The sequence below is a fragment of the Anas acuta genome, chromosome 4 (assembly GCF_963932015.1).
Source record: "Anas acuta chromosome 4, bAnaAcu1.1, whole genome shotgun sequence".
In the NCBI taxonomy this organism is placed as follows: domain Eukaryota; kingdom Metazoa; phylum Chordata; class Aves; order Anseriformes; family Anatidae; genus Anas; species Anas acuta.
In genome coordinates this window covers 54769313-54792313 of record NC_088982.1, presented here as the reverse complement: position 1 = coordinate 54792313, position 23001 = coordinate 54769313, and the positions used below count along the sequence as shown (strand labels likewise).

Here is a 23001-nt window from a genome sequence, read left to right as displayed (position 1 = left end):
TTTAGCAGCTAAATCATCTGAAAACTCTGTAAAGACCAAATGGGCCCCTACCGTATGAGCTGGACTGGACCTTCTGGGTGATTGGTTGCTTTTCTAACTAGTTAGAGTTTTTCTAGCACCAGGTGTGAAGGAGAATTGTCTTTGTGGCTATTAGAGGGGAAAGAAAGCTACAGAAACAGTCTGGCAAACAGAGGAATTAGAAGGAGCCATCTCTGGGTAAACCACACTGTTCCAAGTGGCTGTATCAAGGACCAAAATCCCTAATTCTGCAAGTATCTTCACATTGCTTCCAGACTACTTTATACATTGCCAGATGACAGAATATGTGTAGACTTGTTTGGTGTGCCCTGACCACTGCTATAAATCCACACCTCCTTTGAAACAACCTCCTTTCTGCTCTGTCTAGAACTGGCTTTGCAATCTTACTGCCAGGGTAGATGGCACAACCTTGTAACAGCGTTCAGATGGCTCGGACTCTCCTACGTTGCAGATGATGGATGTTGGTGCAGATGTACATTTGCTGTGCTATTAAGTTTATCTAAAGTTCTTGCCTGACTGACAGGGTAATATTTCTACACTGTTGATGTGAAAAGGGTTTGGGATGGAGCAGACGCGTGCTCCAGGCATAATATATGCTACATAAGCACGTCTTCAACACATGGGATTCACAGCACTTGCAGAATGAGTAAGAGCTGTGTAATACATACAGTTGTGATTTACAAGATTTCTGACTCACTTTGGGCACAAGATGAGTAAACAGTGCTTTCTGAAAGGATTTCTACAAATTTTTCTGCTTTCTTAGTTAATTTAAAGCATGTACATGAAAAAATGTCACAACTTCTCAGAATCTTTTGTGATCAAAATATGAACTTTCCCAAACATAAAATCTGTACAAAATATAAAACCTCACAGATACAATTATTTGCATCAATAAATCAAGCAAATCTAATATTTAAGCAATGCAGCATGATCATACCCTCAGCCATTCTCCAAACTGAACTGGAATGATGGCCACAGATTAATGAGATTACAAAATGAATTTAGCAAGCTTATTGTTATCTGAATGTTTATCAGAAACCTCTGAGGTTTTGAGAATTTCATACCTCTAGGAGTGCACAAAGTATTCTACGTAAAAAAGGCTTTGATATCTTTGGAGAAAGGTGGATGAATAAATTGGGTTCTTCAGTGGCAGAAATATTCCTGGCTCAGCTGTTAGGAAAATCCTGCCATGCATTGACAACATGTTTTAAGTATGATTATGCTCATGAAATTTTTGCTGCACCTTAGCCTGAACCAGAAAATAGCCATTTTAGGTGTACAAACCGCACAGCACATGGAGATTCAAATCAGCAAATTCAATTAAAAAAAAAAAAAAGAACAAAAAACAAAACAACAAAACAAAACACAACTATTTTCACCATTAGAGGTACAGTGTTTTTCATTAGAGGTACACTATGTCTGTGGAAATTCTTCAGTATTTACAAGTTTTCAGAGACAGTAACAGAGCATAAAACTAGTATAAACAGTAAACAACAACAAAACAAAAAACGAACAATCAAAAAAAAACCACACGCATTTTATATAATCAAGTACAGCAATGGTGCTGTCAAAGTTTCATTCCAATGAAGATCAAATGAACAGTTTCAGATTTCTTCGCAGTTTCATGTTGATTTGAACAGTACAGTATCTTGGCAGTACAAACAACTAGTAGAAGCAATTAGAACACAAATGGAGAGGGAACGTTTCCAAAGTAATGAAAATACTATATTCCCTCTTCAGAAATGAGTTTCTGTGAAGACATTATCTCCGTATTGTTAAAAGGGACAATTTTCGCAAAACACCAAACTATAGTACATACACAGGCTTTGTGACCCACACTGGGTCATCCAGCTCCTGTCTTATTGATGCAATATCCTTACTCTCTTCCTAGCTCTAAGGATTTCCATGAGATTTCCATATCTCCCTCCTCACCTCTCTCCTTTCAAGAATTTTTTTCTCCTCCTTCTTCCTCTTCACAGACCCTAGTGCACTCTGCATTCGTCTTCCCAAATACCGCACCCCCCCCCAAAAAAAAAAAAAAGACAGCTTGCTTCCTGAGAAAACTGGGAGAGCAAACAAACACAACATGGAAGTAAAATAAAAGTATTTCTTTTGTTTATTCCTATTACATTTACAAAGAGAGGAAAGCAAGCAAGCCTGAGTGTGGAACGTAACATGTTTCTACCGTTAATTAGCATGCATAAGCATCTCCCCTGGCTGGCCAGGCAACTTGCTCGCATGTTGCCGACAGAATGCCTACAGCTGCACCTACTGTTTTCTGCCAGCATGTGCATGGGGTGAATGGGCAGGCAGGCAGGAGAGCCTTCCTTGCAGATCCATGGCCTCCACAGGACCAGAGCATACGTGTATGTTCTCAGCTGCTAGTAGGAAAACTGTTTTTCAGACTGGGACTGACCTTAAAATCTCAGTACCTTTTCTTATGGAAACAAACGTGCAATGTGTGTATCAAGTAACCTCAGGATTTGCAAATGTTCTGTAATTTAGAGAATTGCTAATTGCAATGCACAGCTCTGCATCATACAGCTCCTTTCAACAGGAAAAGTGGTTACGTTCGGCCCTTTAATAAAGTAATAATTTCAGAAAAGATCACATTAAGACACGTTAGACTTGTTATTAACTCCTTAAAATTATTGTAGTTGGACACTATTTTTTCTCTTAATAACTGTGGGAGGAGAAATACTGCCATTTTTTACTATTATACCATGCTGGTTTAAATAATTTGCAAATAGGAGGATTACAGTCTTGAACAGAGTATTAGTAGGAAGGCATACATTCTGCCTCTTAGCTTAATGCAGACTATTGAAATTCAAGTGAGACCAGTATTTTCCATGATTACTGAGTAGAATCTCTTGCTATTTTCAAGGGTTTAACTAGTTTCAACTTAGATAAAAGAAGAGAAAGTTGAGAAGAACGTAAACAGTGACAGCAGTGTTTGTAAAAACTATTACAGCATATTTGGTGGAAAAAAAACACTATATTACAGTAACAAGAACATTATTACACAACTGAAGAAAATCCGATGAAAGAACAAGAAATATTTTGCATTGCACTTGGATATTTCTCATAAAGACAGTGAATAATAATAAATAAATTATAATAATAAATAAATTATTGTTTTTACACCATGTTTATAAAAAGCATATATAGAATGTGTTTTAATACTGTTCAGGGAGAAATGATTTCAGCAATGTTTTATAAAAAAATAAGTTCTTAGGCTTTCATTGTGTGAACCAAAATTCTTCATTAAATTTTAAATAGAAAAATGTCTTTTTAGCCATTAATCCATGACAAGAGCAAAAGTACTGGAAATATATGGAAATATAAAAAGTCGTGCACATATACATGTAAATATATCTGGTGGGAATTTGTGGAAAACAAAAAAAAAGTTCGAAAGCAGCTGACTAAGCATAAAATGTACAGTAAGCTGCTCTGCAATATTTCTACCTTTTTGCTATTACGTGAATTGAAATTTCAAACGCACTGATTCTGCCTTGGGCAGAAGTGGCACAAATTTAAAATGGAGGGCAAAGAACTCTTACCACTTGATCACAGTTATTTCTGGTGCCACTGAAGAAGAAATTCCATGATCTTGTAGAAAGCTTTACACTACTTAAGTTAACATAATGTTGGCAGAACGTCTATTATGTTTTAAGGTAGAGAAACTGTTACACTCTCCTTGTCTTTGACTTGCCACATGCAAATACAAGTGGAAAACTCTTGTATCAGAAAAGAAAATTGCTTAATTATAGATAAAAACTACAACAAGCCATGAATTACATATCCATGTTCTCTTAACCTATCATATCATGTTTCCTTTCATTCTTCTATCACAGTGATGTATACTTTTGTGGGAAAGACTGGCAGTAGCAGAAGGGCATGTTAGTTTTATTACAATGTTTGTTATTGTAATGATATTTCATGACAACAAAATGATCCATTTATAAAGGAAAAAATCCTTTCTCCAGTCATAGAGCATTACCGTTGAGAATGCAAACAATATTGTGACATTAAGGGCACTTCACTTCACAGACAGTAGTAAGATTCTAAATCACAACAAATAAAATTCCAGAACCCTTGTGTAATAATTCTGTGTTTCTAAACATGAAGGTCACTGCAGAACAGCCCATTAGAAAACTGCAAAATTGCAGAACTCAAAAAATTATTTTTGGAAAAAAAAAAAAAAAAAAAGAAAACCCCAGTTTAAAATTTGCATATTTCCATTCCATGAAGAGTTTCATACAGTAACTGGATTAACATATATTCAAACTCAGCTCAAACGGAAACTAAAGGGAACAATACTGACATCTTACTTTCCATATAATCTAACAGGTTTGAAAATTCACAGAAGTTTATAAAAAAGGTCATTTTCCCCCTATTGTTTCTAGAGTATTCTGTTCCTACAGGACCAAGGGTTTGTAAACAAGCTGCATAATACCAAGGAAATTCTCCTGATACACAAATAACACAGGAGGAGCATAGATTACACTGTCTCGTGTGTCAGACTTCAGTACAGCTTTGGTGGATGCTCATACCTAGCTGGTAACTTTACAGTAGGTTTGGGATGATGTTCTTTTTGTTTCTTTGCTTGTTTTGTTTTCATTATATTTTATATAGAAGAGCTGCATGTCTTTAGTGACACAAATGTCAGGCCAGTAGCAAGGGCATTCATCTGTAGTCAGTCTCCATTCACTCAGCTGCCAGAACAAAAGCAACAGGTGAAGGTCAAGAGCAACTGACACCAGCGAACTCAGGAGTCAGAGTACTCATCTGGAAGGAACAGCTACCTATTCAGATCTCTTCTGAACTGGAAGAGGATGAAATTGAATTGGTTTTCCAAAATGTGAGTGAGTACCCTGATGATCAGAACACAATCGAGAAACCACATTAAACTAGAGCGCTTTCCTTTTCCCTGCTGGTTCTGTGAATTGAACTTTCCATGGTCGAAAGTATTCCAAAGGAAAGAGGTATTTTGTTTTAGGTAGAATGCATTGTTTTGTTAGTTTCCAAGCAATTTTTGTCGTATTAAAAAGTGCTTCTGTTTCAATACAGACCAATTTTGTATTCATTTTTGTTTTGTACAAAAAAGGAAAAAGAGACTGCCTAAGCCACAAACTCTGGCAGGACAACACAACACTGAAATATTATGTGGTATCACTGTTCCCTTCCTTTCAGCCTGCTCTGATTAACCTTTCAAAATCACAGGGCATGCTGCCATGGCAGAAATTATAGATAGTCATGGAAAGTCATGGCATGATTCTGGCATTCTCTGAGATGGGAAATCACAAACATTTATTATACTGGTACAAATTACCTTTTTGCTGTATCTAGACACAAAATTAATTTCAGATAGATCATATAAATTGAGAAGCATATATTTCTTTTTTCTTTTTGTGTCTATTTATCTATGTTTTCCAAAAAGAATTTACTGTGTACCCTGACAAAAGAAGGTTGAATACTCCATTCCAGTAAACTTTGAGACTGAAGAAAAAAAAAAAAAGCCTTTAAACAACCCCTGTGATTTCTTGTCCTGAAAGCAAGACCATCACTTTGTCTAACAGCCAAAATTAGTCCAAATTTTGAGCACCTTGTGCTAAATAAAATTTAACAACTACCATTATTTCCTAAAAAGACATATCTAGAAGTTAAAGATCAATAGGAAAAGGAAATCTTCCAATAACCTATTTTTCTTGGTAATATTCCTCACGTCAGCCTATGGAGCTGTGGGTAATGCAGCTTCTAATCCTGCAGTTCTTGGCAGGACAAGAAAAAGCTGAACGTGCAGAGTCTACTGCTGCAACCTGCTAGGCATTGCTCATAATACTACATGATCTTTTCATTACGTTTTAACTTATGAAAGGGTAAAAGAATGACAGAGTAACAAAAATAGCCAGCACGCATGCTGTAATCATGCTATCATCCTAGGAAGAATATGTCAGAGGATTAGTATTGGGAACACAAGCTGAGAAAGTATGTTTACAGGTGGAACTGATGATTTCTCTCCATGCAGTTATTCTTAAAGGTTTTACTAATTTGTTTGGCCTTTTTCAGTGTTTATCACTTTCTTATTATTTTATTTTACGGTTTTGTGTATCCAAGCACAGGCACAGTATCTCCTTTTGTTCCCTGACTTTATTCACATGTAGCACAGTACTACACTACAGACGGGTTAAATTTCTTCAGATACTGTATTCCTTTTCCTTTCTTTGAAAAAAAAAAGAAAATAAAAAAATGACCTTTTACTTCAAATAGCAAGACGTGAAATTAATCTGCTTGTTACAGTTGCGATTTTGACCTGCCCTATAATCTGCACATTGCCTTCTAACTTTGTGAATGTTTTTGATGATGATGTGTGTCAATCTGTTGTAATGTTAATTCAAGCAAAAGCCAGCTATCAGCTACACCAACTATGGGAAGTGTTCGGTGTGACACTGGGCAGTCTTACTCATAAAATGCTAAAGAGAGGAAGCTCAGCTTCACCTTCAAGGATCATTACTAGGACCAAAACATCTACTTCCATTCTTGCTTTACTCAATGACTACAGGAAAGTAAATCATTGTTATGTATTCCGAGACTTACTTGCAGATTAAAAGAATAAAGTAGGAGTAGACATTATTTATTTTTACAGAACATATTGAGTTAGGTTAATACATGTTCTCTCTTTCCTCTGTTTTACTCATTTTTTTATTATTTTTTTCCCCACTACCAGCTGAAAAAAAGCGGTGAGGCAATGATTAAATAACTTTTTTTTTTTTCTTTTTCTTTTTTTCTTTTCCCTTCTAACTAGAACAGAAAAAAATAACCAAACAGTGTATCAGCAGATACCTCAGCCCCACAGCTTTTGTATAAAAATCTCACACAGGAAATTAATGCTTCTAGACTTAGGAACATGAAATGACATGAAAAGCCATGACCAGTAAAAGAGACAGGTTAAAAAAAAAAAAAAAAAAAGTACCTAGAAGCACATTACAGCTAGGACACCAGAATAAAATTATTTAAAAAATAACATTTGAAATTCAGTAAAATAAGTATAAGTTAAAATGAAACAAAAGGAGCTTTCACAAATTTTACAAGAAAGTATGCTTTTCAGAAATATATGGAAACTGAATTTCATACCAGGACTTGCACAATGGCAGCTCCACAGTGATGATGTCCAAACAGAATTGTTACGAGGTCTTATCATGAAGACATGTAGTTCCTGGAACAGAACAAAAACAGGAATTGTACATCTCTTTGACTGCCAGCTTCATTGCTTCTAACTCTCCCTTCAGAAGCATGTACATTCCCATGTCAGAAGCATGTATGTTCTGGGAAGTGGTTAGAGAAGTTCTGTGCCTCAGATTGCTACAGACTGCCTGGGGAACCGGCTGTGTGCCTCGGTGTCATAGCCACTTCATGGCTGTGTTGTCACTATTAAGTCAATGCTTTATTTATCTTCACTTTATTCTTATAAAGTGTGTTGCAGACCATTATGTTGGAAAACAAACAATCAAACAACAAACTAACCAAAACAAACAAACAAAAATATTATTTTATTTGACCACTGTTACCAACCATTTGAAAAATGTGCTATCTGTAGGGATATGTCTCTTGGTTAGCATTCCCACTCTTTTTTTTTTTTTTTTTTTGTCCCAGAAAACAACATTTTGCAAACTACAACAGGTTGTTTTTTTTTTTTTTCTTTTCTTTTTTAATATACATACAGCAATATCTCCCATAGCACCACTGCTGACTGCACTAGGCCCTTGTGATGTTGCACTGCATGCACAAAGAACATGAAGGGCTAGCTTCTGATCACGTTACCTTCACTTTACAAGAACAAATACATTATCTGTGTTTACCTGCACTTCCCCTGTCACCTGAATGCATAGTTATTGGGCAGAACATGCAGTACCAGCAGACATATCCATCCATCCTCTTGTTACAACATTTGAGAAGAAGAGAAGTGGAAGAACAAGCAGGATTACCGGATCAGTCTCTCAGCTCTGAAAATTCTCCAGTTGCCTAGTAAAAGGCCATTAAAGGCCTCCTCCCAAAAGAACAAAAGAATGCCAAATTTATGGGCCCTTGTTTAACCTTAGTTTGCTCTTAATGTACATACAATATAGTGTAGTAGAGCTTGCTTGAATGATTTCTTCTGTGTTCCACACAAAATCAAGTGTATATACAAACAGGCAATAATTCAGGTTGATTAGGCAAATTAAGAATAAAATTGTAACTACTGAAATCCATAATGACCTTCTAGATGATCCTCTAGGGATATAAGATTGATGGCTCACTAAAAATTTGCACATTAGGAGTACCTACTACATAATGCTTTATGCTCACCAGGGGCCAGAAGCAGACACATGGACAGCAAAAGCTATTATGCCACTGCTGCTCCAGAATGGCTTGGTACTCAGTATAAGATGGAGGGGTAAATTTACTTGTTAGGGCTCTGAGATACGTGCGTAGTGACAGACTGCTGCCATGGAGCTGCTACATACTGGAATTTGTTCTGACGGCTATACAGCAAGCTAAGAAAGTAACGGCAGATCTGGAGAATACCACAGCCCCTTCCAGCTTTGGACTTGGTGTCCATGCTGTACCAAGCAATGCTAACTGAAGGGGAAGAAATGGCAAGAAAGAAAAACCTACTGCTGCTGGTAATTCATTCTTCCTAAACCTGCAAGCTTACGGTACATTGAAAGATTTTACAAGCTGGAGAAATATAATAACTGCTTACTACACTGGAGTACTTTGCAAATGAAAGTATCTTTTTCTGTGTATAAAATGGTTGTTTACACATTTTGTCACATATCTGTACAGTTATGAAAACAAACCTACTGCTTTTATAGTTAGATTTTTTTTTATTATTTTTTTTTTCCAGCTTCAAGAGGACATCTTCAGCATGTAGTCATATGTATTATTTCAAGTTTTCGCAAGGTAGGCAGTCACTTCCAGGAGAGCTAGCTTGGCTGTACCTGAATTCAGGCAGGGTAGGCAACTGCTTTCATTACTGCCTTTTTCTGTTATCTTTTTCAGAGACTGAGAAATTAATTCATCTGTAGGGCTACATGTTCTTTTAAAAAATAGTTCTGATCTTTATATAGTAATGTAATTTAAATTAGTACCTAATTCTCTAAAGTCCACAATTTAGGACAGCGCAGAATCTACTGCAGCAACTAATTAAACACTTACTGTAAGGTTAAGTTTTTCATTAAATCAATAGGCCCCTAGTGTCAGTTACAAAGCCCTAATTACTATGCTGTAAATTTAGATTGAATTTGAATTAAGGACTGATTTCAATCTAACCACAGCATGTAAATATTGTAAATTACCAGAATTACAGTTCAATAAAATTGAATGGATTTCACTTTAGATAAACCAAATGCAAATGAGCCAAAAAAAAAAAAAAAACAAAAAAAAAAAACACGCCAAAAACCTGCAGAAATTTCCCAAACATCTGCACAAGAATCTTATATATGCAGTATATAGCATAATGCTTTGGGAAAGCAAATGTCAGAACTTCAAAATGCTGCCACCGTTTACTCTAACATGTTTTAAATATTTCATTATCTGTTCTGAAAATGAATAAATTTAATCTCTCCCAAGTGATCAAGTAAAATGATGGCTAATGTGCCCACTTACTGTGTTGCTTTAGTTTGATGACTGTATTGTTGTGCTAAAGCACAGTATGAAATCAGGTTATCAGGTTATAACTGGCAGGGATAAAAAAAAAAAAAGCAGTGCTGGGAAACACAAAACAACCCGTTTTCAAGGCATGAATCATGCACTTTGAAGTTTCAAAACAAGTGTAAAAATTACAGACAATAGCACTCTAATCAAACAAGTGCAAAACTGAAAATAATTGGAAGTTTGTGGACTTTCATTCAGCTTCAAAGAAGCACTGTATCCACAGGATATTAATAAAATTGGGGAACTGGGTAATATGCTAGGTTACACAGAAAAGGAAAAATCGGAAAATGCCTACATTGAGGTTCACACATACAATTATTAGGAGCTTTCTCCTCACCTGCTTACATTACTTCTGCAGACAATACTCAAAATGATGTTTGTAGCCTTAACACATCCTTAAAAAGTTAATTAAATAATTTCTAATTTTTTGCTCTTTATTCTTTATTAAGTCAGTTATCTCAGCAGGACAAACTGAGACAGCAAAATAATGCAACTGACTTAAAAATAGAAAATAATATATATTTAGTACTGTCATGAAGGTCCAGAGGCTGGATAGATTAAGGAAATGAATAGTAATTTTTGTGATTTTGTTCCTGATAAATGGGGAACATAAAATCAAAACCAGAAAAGAATGAAGGGGTAAATAAAAATCCCTCAATAATAATATCCATTATTCTTATTTATGCCAGAAATACAATTATGCCACCTATTCTTTACTGCAGTTATGGTTTTGTTTCTTTTTTCAGAACCCATTTTATGGGGTCTTCGATCTCTTCATGGTTCACAAAGTTAAACAGTGCTAGTGCAGTGTGCAAGTGCACGCTGCATGTCTGATAATATACAAGCCGACAGAGCCACACATCCTAAAACTCGTATTTCCTGTGAATGTTAAAATTGTATCTCAAACCATACAGAAGTGTTTTAATGACTTCATGTCATCAAGAAAGGTTGTAATACTTCAGCTCGGCTTCTTCAGCTGAGCACAGTAGCCAAAGGTAGTAAGTAATTCACTACATTTGCCCTATGTCGACATTTCACATTAGGAAAATCAAACCATTCTCTGGCAGTGCTCATCTTACCAGCCTAGTGGAATGTTAAATTACTGACTAACGAAAATGATGTTTCACCCAACTCTGGAGTTTTGCAACTTTTTGCTGCAAAATGTCACAAAGTGGGTAAGAAAAAATGACTCATGGTATGTTCCAAATTAGAACATGTGGTATGTTTGTGCTACCTATAGCATGCACAGGGTGTTGCTAAAAGTAGGAAAGAGGCAGAATGAAGGAAGAGTACTTGTGTGGTTCCTCATGTCTCACAATTAGCCCTTTTTCTAACAGTCTTCTGTCTTCATGTTGTACGATACTGCTGGGCAGGACAAGATACTTCTTTGGGATTCTGCTTCCCTGGATCCCTGACTGTAAAGCCCACCATGCTTACTCTTTATGGCTAGGAGAACCATCTCTCTTCACAGGACTCTGCTTGAGCAGCCTGATGAAATAAGCTCAGGAGCAGCTTGTTCACAAGCTCTTGAGAAAATGTTCTGCCACTCTGCATAGTGAAAGAATTTATGATTTTATCCTGTCTTATGGAACAGTGAAAGTAATTCAAAAATGGTATTTTTGGTATTCTTCCTAGGTTATAGCTGCTAGGAATTTCAGTGTTCAGATCTTAAATGGAAAGCTGGCTATTCCACACACAAGTTTCACCTCGTGCCTGTGTAAAGGATATAAGGAACATATAGTAAGTTTAGCAGTCAATGGTTTGGGTTTCTCTATGCAGAGTCATCAGGTCACACAGAGCACAGGAAAACGTTCTCTCCTAAAATTATGCCCATATCTAATACTCAGCAAAATGACTGTCTAATGGAATGACTGAATTTTCCCTTGCATTCATTTTACTGTATAAGTACCCATGATGCCTGGGTGTCAAATGATACAACTAGAACTCTATGGTGTAAATAACACAAAGAGAAAATTTTCAAAGTGACTCTAGAACAGAATCATGGAATTAAAAAAGGGAATCAGTAACAGAATGCATTTTTAACAATGTGAACCCCAGAGCCGGATTTTTGGGTTTCAAAGACTTGGCAAGTTATTTGTGGGATGAATGACAGGACAGAATCTCAGAACAGTTTAGGTTGGAAGGGATCTCTGAAGTCATCTGGTCAATACCCTACTCAAAGAAGGGTCAACTGCAACGTTTTAACATGTTCCTGATGGCTTTGATAAACCACTTTGATAAACCTGATGGCTATACTGCTGTTAATGCTGCTCAGTACATGGTAAGCCTTCAATGCTACAAGGGTGATAACAAAACAAAACCTTTGTTATCTGAGAAGGTGTGATTAACGGTCATTTATCCAGATGTGGAAAAAATGGACATGTGACAACAGTTTGACCCTGCTTTGTTTCATTTATCAAGCTCCTGATTTTAGTTAGCAGTGGGAATCAATCCCATAAATATTTAGTGCAGAAGCCCATTTCTTTTTTTGCATTAAGTATCTATAGTGAACAGGTTGTTCGTTACTTTGTACACATTCTATGAAAAAAATCTAGCTACAAATCTGAATCTGAACAGTGAGTATATGAAGAAATCAACAATCATTACTGAAAATACTGAAAGACAGCATGCTTTTAACAGCTTAGGAAGGCTATTTGATAATACCACTGGTTTAAAAAAAAAAAGCAAACAAGCACACATCAGCCTGAGACAAAGTTAGCACTAGAAATACTATTTTTGCAATATATTTTGTAGTAACAGTTAGAATGAATTTGAATTAAAATACTCTTTAGGATAGGCATTAATTGAAAACACAGACAGCATACACTGATGTTCTTTTCTGTCAGCTCTGGGTTATCTACGCATTTTAACATCTAGCTTCACTACATGCAAAATCCAGAAAAGAAAACTGTGCATAAAAATATACAGGGCATTACTTATTTATATGTAAAACCTTTATTCTATTTTGTTATTTTAGATTAAATCTCGTTTCAATTCTATTCTCTCAGGAAAGCACTAACAGTTTGAGCTCAGCGTGAAAGCCATCAAACACTTGAGCTGAAATTTAGATTGGGCAATTTTGCCTGGTGAAGTAGAAAAGGACATGTGGAATGGCAAGGAACAGAACGGCTTATGGAAAGGCAGATGTTTTAATAACTTGTTGTCTAGTGGGAGCCTCAAATATCTAAATTTAAACACTGCAATGTATTAAAGGGCGTTGCTGTTGGAGAGGGTATATTCCTTTACCATAAGAATCTGTATATATGTGCACATGCAATATGTGTGAAGATTTTAACACAAAATTTATTCACAATTGAAAACAGAATTAACTGGAAAACATTAAAAGAAATAAATGCAGTCTGCGAATTTTGGCTCAGGTCTGCACTGCAATGTACAGTAAGGCCTAGGCAATTTTCAGTCTAGAGTTTTGATTTGGACTTGTCTGCCTACGTGAGTGGGCTGATTAGATACTTGAGCTCTCTTGCCTACTAAGATCTCTTTGTTTCAACATATCAATTTCCTGTTAATTCACACTGGGTTTTAAAGTATATTTATCCTTAAGCACATTGCTGGAAGTATGCAATGAATTTACCCAGGAAAACATCGGTAGAGAAGCTAGAAACCTCCTATGTTAATTTCTTTACAGAACAACAACAACAACAAAATTCTCAGAGTGTCTGGAAATAGCGAGTTAACTCTAATTCACTCTAGCTGCATAATTTACAATCTGGCAGAATTAAGATGACTAGGGAAGAAAAATTTTATTAATAATCTAGCTTCCCATATGTTCATGAACAACTGGGTCCTATTAAAGAACAATGAAGGTTTTGTCACTTGACTTCTGGAAATTTGACACCACTATTTATATATTGTTTGGTGACACAGAACTCCTAATTGACGTCACCTTTCACATTTGTCATCTCAGATGCTGTTCCCATTTTCTACAAATGAAGGACTGTTTTATTACGGATATAAAAACATGTTAGTTATATCAAACAAAAATAAGAAACAAGCAATTTTAAAAGATACCTAATACTTAGGGCTTCGTTTATGGTTTATCAGATATATGTAAGCATTAAACAAAAAGACAGGTGGAAATGTTCCTATAGATATGGTAACAAGTGAAGTTGGGGACAATATTTGATGAAAGTTAGTGATTTATAGAGTATACTAGAATGATTCAAAAGGTCATTAGTTGAAGTATTGATTCAGATTTGTAATAGTATTCACTTGTCAGTAATTACTGGATAAAATCAACACAAATAGGCATAAATGAAAAGCACACAGTCTTGCTAGCTTTGTGTTTCTCCATGCTTTCAGCAACATTTTTCATCCTGTTTTAGGGAGTGCATTGTCAGTTACTATTAGTAGGGCCTGTTGGTTAGAGAAGAAATGAAAACTGACTGTGTACGCTTACTGGCATATTGTGACACAGAGACATCATCGCTCCTGGATCAGGACATCCTTGAGCTAGACACTATTGGAGACCAAATATAAAAATAATGAAGAATTATATATATACATATAATTTAAAACTCGTATTGAGGTCTTTGGTACAGACCATGCAGAGTCAGTTTGTCAGGCAAGGTGGACCTCAGATCCGGCCATTCGTGTTCTTAAAATCCTGTTGTAACAGACACAGTATAAGAGCTTACACAGAAAAGGACAAAAAGGCAACACTGAGATGGAGCAAAGAAAGTGGGGAAGCCCACAGGAGCTGAAAACAAGTGGCAGAGAGGCATCTCGCAATGAGGTGACACAGGCCTTATGCACCCTTAGTCGAACCTAGAGGATTTATCTTGTTATGCTAAGAAGAAATGTGTATAAATTGTGTATTAAAACCAGACCATTCTTATGCCTTTGTTCAAGAGGACAAAGCAAACAAGGTGCTCCAAAGCGCTTTAAAATTTTTATGTAAAATCGTTCTGTAAACAGATCAATCACTGTGTTCCCCTGCTTACAATAGAGAAAGCAGCCCAGAATTTTTGCTTGCTTCTGAACAGCACACAGACTGCTGCTGAAAAAAAAAAAAATCACTATCTCAAAGCTTCACTCCTTTGTAAACTCTCTTTTGTTGAATGTAAGTCGTGATGGCAAAATCCATTTAAATCCTCATTTTAGGAAAAAATCTAGCATTGTCAATCTATTTCTAACAAAATGAATGGAGGAAAACTCTTATAGGTATTTACCAATAATTAAAAGCACCTTAGTTAGGCCAGCTCTGAAATAGTTAGGACTGCATTTGAGACCTACTTGAATAACATCTGCCCCACTTATCCTCCATTTCAATTCAATATTCGTAGTGCAAGTGTTGCCTATATCATCAATGTCAAAAACTAAAAAGTCTTATCTTCAACTTTCATTCCAATGCTTCAAAAGAGCTTTGAATTTGCATCTTACTCTAGGGAAGATGTAGTTTAAAAACATTTTTGCCCAGCTTGCTCCATTAATTTCTGAGGAAAATGCACCTACTGCTGTGAATATGACAGTTCTCAACCTTGGTGTTTTTACAGGATGTCCCTCCCCAGGGAACGACCAACACCATTCTGACTTACCCTGCTGGAACTGCACCTCCTGCTGGGTAATCAGCAACTGCAGCACTAAGGGAGAGACCTCAGTATGATTAACTGAATGCCCCTTGTGAATGCTAAGGAAAAGGAGAACAGCAAGTTTTCTAGGGGGAAAAAGTGCTTTCAGTAATCATCTTTTTTTTTTTTTTTCAAGTCAAGCAGCTAATTTACAGTTGCATAGAGTTGCTCAATTACCAGCAGCACTTAGTATTTTATACATCTCAGTAAGCTTTAGCTTAAAATAATATTCATCACACCTATCAAATATATTTTTCTCCCAATTATTTCTGTGAGTCAAGAACAAAATTCATTTTGTAATGATTATCTGACTCAGGTAAAGCTGATTTGCTATTACTCTAGGCCAAAGCCACTGACAAGGGCACAAAAAGGATTATTTTTCAGCAGTACTCAGCCCAGCTAAATCAGCAAATAATGCCATCTATGATGCAGAGTGATCCTGACCTAAAACCCTCCTCATTGTTAATGTTTCTCACATCTCAAATATGCCTTAGTGGTGAAAAATATGCTATAGCTGTCTTCTGAACATCAAGAAAAAAATATTTCTTCATAATTCTTTGGGTTTTATGTTTTTAGTTAATGGATAGTATTTTCTCAGTAGGGTCCCTGAGTCTTCTCCTATCCCAAATTACACTATCAAATGGAGAAAACACATTTCATATAGTCAGTGCTGGTAATATTGCTTTATTATATGCAGACCATCAAATAAAGACTCTACACTACCATAAAAACAAAAAATAAAAACCACCAAACCACAAAAAATGAAATGCATTAAAGAAACTAGTTACTCTACCAAAAAGCAACGAAAGAGAAAGTTCATTGTTATTTACTACTACCCAGATAAAAAGTAGTTTCTTTTCATCAGCAGCAAAATAGCATATGAACTTTCAACTCAAATTTCTTTTAATTTATTGTTGGAGTTTTTATAGCATGACATTTAAAGTGAATCTTTTCTTGGTTTAAGAGATTTTCAGTCATTAGTTATAAGGAAAACTCATTTAGATACCTCTTGTATTTTATCCTTTTTAAACTTATATACATCATTTAGTAATAGAATATCAGTGCCATGTAGGAAGGATATTCGCCATTCTGCCAAGAGTCCTCTTTCAACCAAAAGCTGTATAATTTTAAATTTTCACATGATTTTTAAATGTGCTATGCTATGGCAACTCTCATCAAAATCATCTGACATACAGCGAGGAACTTAACCTTACAGTGTGTGAGTTACTGAAAAGCTATCATTCTGTTTTGAACATGGGAAAGATGAGATATATAGCAATGCAAAGCTTACAAGGCATTCTGAGGTTGAGCTAAGACCAGAAAGCAAAACTTTTTATAATTCTGGCAGAAGAATACTCCAATGAAGAGAATTAAGCTGTAACTGAGGCTTTTGAAGATCTATTTATACAACAAACAGTGAAGTTCTGTAGCAAGATTACTTTATGGAGTAAATGCTGGAGAGCATTTTTTTCTCAAGTATTAATGTGGTGATACAGTCACCCTGTTTTTATTTCTTCTATTATTATTTGCATAACACTCCAGCAGGATAAACAGCAGGATAAGCAGGTGTGTGCAGCACTAGTTGGCTTTACACTAAAAAAAAAAAAAAAAAAAAAAAAAAAAAAGTGTTTTACCAAATTTGCACAATAATGTATGTTATAAATATAGTATGTGAATTATTAAAATAATAATCTAACAATCTGAAATCATTGCTGACATTGCTTTGATCTGGAGGTTGGACTAGGGCTTACTGAGGTCACCCTCTACCTGAATAATCTCACCAAAATGATGCTTTTTAGTTCTGGACTAGGCAGAGACCAAAGCTGACACGCACTCCTTTCTTGTTACTAACCTGTTCACATTACTTCAAATGAGTAACTATTTCATTGTAACCTACACACATAGCGGATTTAGTTCCCTAGAGCCAAAATTTTTCTTATATTTTTCTTCCTTTCTCCTTCCTTATCTTCCCCCATTTTGCCTTGTTTTATATCTGCTGTTCCTTATCTGCCTGATCTAAATACTTAGGTCTTTTCTAGTTGCAAACTTTCTTTCACTAAATGCCCTCAGTAAATCACAACCACATTAGTAAGACCTGGCTCATCATTCTGCCCAAGTCACAATTCCTTATTTCTGGTGATCACTTTAAAAAAAAAAAAAAAAAAAAGTATTTCTTTTAAGTTTTTATCTTATTTATGCTTGTCTTATACATGTATTACCATAGAATCATTGTAGAATCATAGAATGGCTTGGGTTGAAAGGGACCTTAAAGATCATCTAGTTCCAACACACCAGTCACTAGTTGTCCAGTGCCTCATCCAACCTGGTCTTGAACACTTTCAGGGTTTGAAACTTGCTGAGGATGCACTTGATCCCACTGTCTATCTTGCTGATAAAGATATTAAATAGCACCAATCCCAAGAAAGACCCCTGAGGGACACCACTTGTCACAGGCCTCCACTTGGACATGGAGCCATTGACCACCACTCTCTGCATATGACCTTCAAGCCAACTCTTTGTGTACCGAATGGTCCACCCATCACAACCATATCTCTTCATTTCGGAGATAAGTATGTCATGTGCGAAATGACATGTGGGAAAAACTGTCAAACTGATTGCATGACTTGTATCTCTATTTCCAACAAACCTGTTAATAGAAAAGGCATCCTCACCACAGCCAACGCAGTCACTGCTGCACAGTAAGATTCCTGTTAAGATTCCTGTTTAGAACCCACTCACTGCAATGTTAATGCAACATTACCAGAAGACTGCGGGCAAGCATGCAACTGGTCACATTCTATTTGAATAATAAAAACAAAGTCAGTATTTTTACTAGCTTTCCTCTTTGCTGCATCTTGTGGTGGTTGGATTTGTCTGTCTGATGTATTCTTAGTATGTGTTTTCTGGTGACTGCCTCTTATTCTGATTTTCCACAAAAGTCACACCACAAAAGAACCTTGAAAATTGCACTGATCACTAAGCACCACCGCATTACAAAAACTAACAATATTAGCATGGTTCACAAGTTAAAGAAAAGATGCTAAGACAGATGCCAGCTGCATAATCACAGAGCAATTATTAGTGCTTGGAGACAAGAATGATACTTGTGGATACAAGTAACTAAAAATTATTTTATGCTGGTCATTATAAAAGAAAGAGTAAAAATAAAATAAAATAAAATAAATAGTATAATTATAAAGCCTACCAAAAGAATAAATTTGAAGTTCAGAGAAGATGGTGGAACAGTGAAATTAACACATTTCTTATTAATATTAACTTGCCCCACCAAAGGCACTGTCATATTACATTGTATCATTAATAAACTTGAACAGAATTCTTTAAAGTTCATCTATTTGACACTTCCTCTCAACAGAATGTCTGAAAAAATCTGGGCCCCACAAATCATGATGGACACTAAATGATCACTTTCTCTCCCTGCTAGATCTGGAAACATATGCTGCCACTTGTCAGTCATCTCAGGGTCAGCCAAAAGCCAGATGACCTGCTCTGAGATCTCCATTAATTTTTAAAAAGTGTTTACTGATTGTCGTAAAATGGATTTAAAAAAGCATCAGTGAGCAGACGAGGACAAACACTTGCAATTAAAGTTTTGGATGGAGATAAAAATATTCTGATAAGGTAGGAAATAGTGGCCTCTGCGGTCTTGTATGATTATATCATTTGTCCATTAAGGTGATTATCCATCTGTGAAAATGGTGTCTCACTTACCTTAATTTAGAAATACATTTAGTTTTTACATGAACTCCACTGTAAAGTGTTTTTATCTTCACAGCAACTACCGGACGGAACTACAGTTTTGTTTTGTTCTTTTGGATTAATTTTGTTTCTCTGTTTCATAACAGTGTTCTAGCAGTTAGGATCTCAAGCAGGACTGTGAACACCAGTTGGATACTGAGAGTCAGATTTCTTCAAAAGGGACGTCCCTTCTAATTACCGATGGCACACACAGTACGTCTCTGCCTTCTGTCTCTTTACTACAGCTGTATAGATCTTAGGCATAGTGATTGATATCTGATGACATTAATTCCCTCATGTTCCAAACTTGGTATAGCGCTTTGCACTGAAGGCTAAGCAGTAAGGACTGTGTAAATGGACAGAAGGTGTTGGCATCCTTCAGTTTTCTGGAAATACGTCTGCAGTTTCAGCAGAAATGTTTGAGTGGATCAAAGTAATGACCAAGAGCAAAGAGAAGATGAACTAAAGTAACTACATCAGGAAATGAATGACAAAAATAGTAAGGCAAAATGCAGACAACATTCTGAAGTAGTACAATAAATTTACAAGATTTCTAAAATGCCATGGACTACATGATTAGAAAAAGGTATTTTGACATGCAACAGCCATAGCAATAACAGACAATCAGCTAGTTATGTAGTCACATTTTAACTTTTTTAGCCTGTAAAAATCAGGGGGGAAATTTGAACATTTATATTTCATATTACATTTATTCATAAATTACAGATAAAGAAATGGAAAAGAAGCTCAATAAGGTACTAGAAATGGTGCAGACGGTGCCCCACATCAGGCAGGATATGTTATGGCTTAAGCTGACTTTAATGCCCAGTTGGAAACAAGCTTTGATGTGTAAGAAAAGTTCATGGGTTGACCAAGAACTGTCTAGGAAAATGACTAGTGAAGGCTACATCTGTGCAAACATTTTTACACTCAAAGTGGCCGTAACTGTGAACTTCTTGCTAACTCTGATATGAAGTATCTAGCATATTACTTGATCATATTGCAGAAGCAAAAAGCATTTTCCCCAGTGTCGGGAGAGAAAAGTGAAACACCAAAGATGAAGCCTAAGCTAGGTGATATTGCTAAATACCACATCTTTTAATTTTAAAAATTTTGAAAAATAAAATATTAATAATGTAACTGAGTAAAAGGGAAAAGTCCAAAAACTTTTAGCAGAACGAGCTCTGCTCACATAATACATTTGACTAAACAGCGTGTAAAAATTACAGGCTTGTTTGGAGCACCTGCTTATGAAGTATATATAAATGATTTAAAGAAGGAAATAAAACATTTCCAGTGACATATTTTAAACAAAACCAAAAGTAAATTATGAGAATTATTTTCTTTTTTAAATTATATTCGGAGGAAAAAAAACAACACACAACAAAAAACTAAGGTCATTAAAATATCACTACCTTGGCGTAATCCGTTTAGCTGTAATTTTGTAAATAGATAGTAAATGCTTTGGTGAAAAATAAAATAAAATATATATATATATAAATGTGGGCTGCTAATCTGTTCAATTATAGATAATATTAATAATTGTACTGCTTTTTTATTGCTTCTCTCTGGAGTTTATAGCTTCTTGAACTTTTCCAGTACTTCTGAATAATGTGACAAAACTGCTGCTTGTTTGTGCTCTGCTCAAAGAGAAAATGTTTAATACAAAATCAAACTCTGTTAAGATACAGAACATATAAGTAACCTGAACTCTCTCAAGTTAGATAATGATTCCATTTCCATATATTCTGTCAGAAGACCAAAAGTTATCACTAAATCTATAAGTTAATTTTTACACATACCCACTATTTGCCATTGCTGTATTTTCTATTCAAATTTGATATACAAACTAGAAAGTTGAAAATAGAATATTCAGTGCATTTTTTCTAAACATTTTTTTCTGAATTAAAAAAGAAAAGTTTTAAAAAAATCTCAAAAAATAAACAAAGCAACAAATAAATGATCAATGAGTGAATGTAAAAGTACTCTTGTCCTTGGCGTTTTTAGTTGGTCAGTCTCTTGATGTCTGTATCTATTCATCTGAACAGGTCTTTTACTGAGTTGGTGAAAATGCATTAACATTTAATCATTTTGTTTCCTTCAGGTTGTATCAGTGAAAATTAAATTGTGTTTTGTGCTAGCAGTTATCTTCTACTATCTGCCACATTGATGTGAACTATAACTTTGGAAACAGACCAAGAAAAAATATCAAACCCAGCATCCTAAGAAACATGCAGTTATAATCCATACAGTGGTTTTGTTACAATACACTTTCATTTGGTACATCATGCTTTTGTGTGTCTAGCTTTTGTACCAAATGCTAAGTGAACATGAATATTTCCATAACTTCGCACGGCAGGTAAAGGATAAGGAAGAAAATGTACATTGGATGCTAAAAATCCCCAAGAAAAGGGTAAGCATATGGTAGCAAAGCAGTATGTGGTTTCAAAAAGAGTATTTCAGGCAGAAGAAATCACTTATGCTAGGAGGTTAAGGAAGTGACTATACTTATGTTAGAACTGTGGAAACATTAAATATGAATGAAATGCAGAAATAGCTTAAGGAAAGGTAGTTATAGGCTAGAAGCAAAGGATGCGACAGAAAAGAGCTCTGGGAATTAATAACAATGGTAACAGACGAGACCAAGAGAGCAGCATCTAGGATTTGTAAATGAGATCTGCCAAAAGAGAAAAGAAATGTTCATTGGATTAGAGCCAGTGAGGGACAAAGACAGTACAGAAAAGTTTAGAAAAAGAATAATGTATTCTAGAACCAAAATACTTGTGTCAGCTATATTCTAGATTATAAATTTCAGAGTGTTAAGAACAGAGACAGAAAACATAGAGCGGCAAGAACTGAATGAGTCAGAGAAAGAGAAAGGAGAAGAAAAAGGACCAAAAGCAGACCATTATACAAATATTAGTTATTGAGTAACTCCTCTGTGGCAAAGAAAGCATTTGGATACCTGAGAAGTATTCATTTACAAAGGACTGGTTTTACCGCACAGAAGTTAAGAGGACAATAATATTGACAAAAATTGTTCTGCATTCTGCTGGACAGTGCAAGAGAGATGCAAGCTGTGGGCTGAAAGAAGTGGGATAAAAAAAAAAACAACAGAGGATAAAAATTATGGACCATGTCCTTTGCTTAATTCACGACTGAAAAGGTGATATTGAGCCACCAGCTGGAGGTCCCAGTTTGGTCTGCTGAGGGACTCCTAGCTGCCTCAGGGCATTTCTTTCCTATATTGGCCCCCCACTGATCACTACACCAATGAAAAGAATGAGCTACAAAAAAACAGTCTGGCAATGTCCCTCCTTCTTAATGAGGAAGAAGTCCATAATGGTCATATATTAAATGCCATTGTTTTTTTAAAGACTAGCACAATGAACTGTATAGCTAATGCACAGAGAGATTTCAGCATACCTTATCATACATTCTGGAGCATGTACATGAGAATTAGGCCATTACTTAGACAGGAAATAGCATTTCCTGTCATCATTTTTCTTCAAGGTGGAAATTTCTGGTTTTACCATTTTATATTTAGGCCTTGTTTTGCATTTTAGAGCATTTACCATCATAAACTATCTTAAAATGTGTAATAGTGTATTTAATCTCAACCGCAATGAAACCAGAAAGCCAAATAAAATGCATAAAATAAGTAATTGAAAAGGACTTGTTTTCCTAATGTAATACAAGCTGAGTGAGTTTAAATAGTCTAAATAGTCATTACAGTCTGACTGTGATGTGTTCTTTCCTCTACACTTGCTGCAGCATTTCTTGTATTATTATAATGGTTTCTAGAGCAATAAATTACAGACACAGAACCAACTGCTGAAAAGTGTAGGCGGCTCACACAGCATGATGCAAATCACACTGTTGGATGCTGTTTCTTTGTAACAACAATTCCATTAAAGTCCAC

General features: G+C 35.6%; 1 protein-coding gene across 23 annotated transcripts in view; it reads right to left on the bottom strand.

Annotated features, from left to right (window-relative positions):
* Nucleotides 1-23001, bottom strand: part of TENM3 (teneurin transmembrane protein 3) — a 1325064-nt gene that overhangs the window by 701493 nt on the left and 600570 nt on the right. For all 23 annotated transcript variants that reach the window (XM_068681265.1, XM_068681272.1, XM_068681274.1 and 20 more), the window contains one exon: nucleotides 7174-7255. The gene's annotated coding sequence lies outside the window, so the exon portion shown is untranslated. The remainder of the gene's footprint in view (nucleotides 1-7173; nucleotides 7256-23001) is intronic.